Raw genomic sequence first — 2,137 nt, 5'->3', positions numbered from 1 at the left:
GAACGCCCAGATGCAGCATGTTTCTGGCGTTGAACGCCAGTTCTATGCTTGTTTCTGGCGTTCAGCGCCAGATCCATGCTCTGTTCTGGCGTTGAACGCCAGCCAGATGCTCTTTATTGGCGTTTAAACGCCATTAAGTCCTTCCTCTAGGGTGTGATTTTTCTTCTGCTATTTTTGATTCTGTTTTTAATTTTTCTATTTATTTTGTGACTCCACATGATCATGAACCTATGAAGACATATAACTAATAAAAAATATAATTAAATAAACATTGGGTTGCCTCCCAACAAGCGTTTCTTTAATGTCAATAGCTTGACAGTGGGCTCTCATGGAGCCTCACAGATGTTCAGAGCATTGTTGAGACTTCCCAACACCAAACTTAGAGTTTGGATATGGGAGTTCAACACCAAACTTAGAGTTTGGTTGTGGCCTCCCAACACCAAACTTAAAGTTTGACTGTGGGGGCTCTGGTTGACTCTACAGTGGGAGAAGCTTACTGCGCCTCTTTTCCATGTTTACAGAAGGATAACCTTGAGTTGTAAACTTAAGGGAGTCCTCATTCAACTGAAGGACTAGTTCACCTCTGTTAACATCAATCACAGCTCTTGCTGTGGCTAGGAAGGGTCTTCCAAGGATGATGGATTCATCCTCATCCTTCCCAGTATCTAGGATTATGAAATCAGCAGGGATGTAAAGGCCTTCAACCTTTACAAACATATCCTCTACTTGTCCATAAGCCTGTTTTCTGGAATTGTCTGCCATCTCTAATGAGATTTTAGCAGCTTGTACCTCAAAGATTCCCAGTTTCTCTATTACAGAGAGTGGCATGAGGTTTATCCCTGACCCAAGGTCACATAGAGCCTTCTCAAAGGTCATGGTGCCTATGGTACAAGGTATTAGGAACTTTCCAGGATCCTGTTTCTTCTGAGGCAATCTCAGTTGATCCAATGCGTTTAGTTCATTGGTGAACAGGGGAGGTTCATCTCCCCAAGTCTCATTACCAAATAAATTGGCATTCAGCTTCATGATTGCACCAAGGAACTTGGCAACTTGTTCTTCAGTGACATCCTCATTCTCTTCAGAAGAAGAATATTCATCAGAACTCATGAATGGCATAAGGAGGTTCAATGGAATCTCTATGGTCTCTAGATGAGCCTCAGAGTCCTTTGGTTCCTCAAAGGGAAACTCCTTGTTGATCACTGGACGTCCCAGGGGGTCTTCCTCCTTGGGATTCACATCCTTCCCTTCTTCCTTGGATTCGGCCATGATGGTTATATCAATGGCCTTGCACTCTCCTTTTGAATTTTCTTCTGTATTACTTGGGAGAGTACTATGAGGGATTTCAGTGATCCTTTTACTCAGCTGGCCCACTTGTGCTTCCAAATTTCTAATGGAGGACCTTGTTTCATTCATGAAACTCACAGTGGCCTTAGATAGATCAGAGACTAAATTTGCTAAGCTAGATAGATTCTGCTCAGAATTCTCTGTCTGTTGCTGAGTGGATGATGGAAAAGGCTTGCTATTGCTAAACCTGTTTCTTCCACCATTATTAAAGCCTTGTTGAGGCTTTTGTTGATCCTTCCATGAGAGATTTGGGTGATTTCTCCATGAGGGGTTATAGGTGTTTCCATAAGGTTCACCCATATAATTTACCTCTGCTATTGCAGGGTTTTCAGGATCATAAGCTTCTTCTTCAGAAGATGCCTCTTGAGTACTGTTGGATGCAGCTTGCATTCCATTCAGACTCTGAGAAATCATATTGACTTGCTGAGTCAATATTTTATTCTGGGCCAATATTGGCATTCAGAGTATCAATTTCAAGAACTCCCTTCTTCTGAGGCGTCCCATTACTCACAGGATTCCTCTCAGAGGTGTACATGAACTGGTTGTTAGCAACCATATCAATGAGTTCTTGAGCTTCTGCAGGCATTTTCTTTAGGTGAATGGATCCACCTGCAGAAGTATCCAATGACATCTTAGCTAAATCAGACAGACCATCATAGAATATATCCAAGATGGTCCATTCTGAAAGCATGTCAGAAGGACACTTTTTGGTCAGTTCCTTGTATCTCTCCCAAGCTTCATAGAGGGATTCACCTTCTTTCTGTCTGAAGGTTTGAACATCCACTCTAAGCTT

The 2,137-nt window shown here is 42.3% G+C and overlaps 1 non-coding gene across 1 annotated transcript; it reads left to right on the top strand.

Annotated features, from left to right (window-relative positions):
* The first annotated feature begins 2,029 nt into the window (after positions 1-2,029).
* LOC112731816 (small nucleolar RNA R71) lies at positions 2,030-2,137 on the top strand. The gene has a single exon (XR_003167573.1). It is a non-coding gene; the product is annotated as a small nucleolar RNA R71 (small nucleolar RNA).

The sequence above is a fragment of the Arachis hypogaea genome, chromosome 12 (assembly GCF_003086295.3).
Source record: "Arachis hypogaea cultivar Tifrunner chromosome 12, arahy.Tifrunner.gnm2.J5K5, whole genome shotgun sequence".
In the NCBI taxonomy this organism is placed as follows: Eukaryota; Viridiplantae; Streptophyta; class Magnoliopsida; order Fabales; family Fabaceae; genus Arachis; species Arachis hypogaea.
This window is presented reverse-complemented; position numbering and strand designations above follow the sequence as displayed.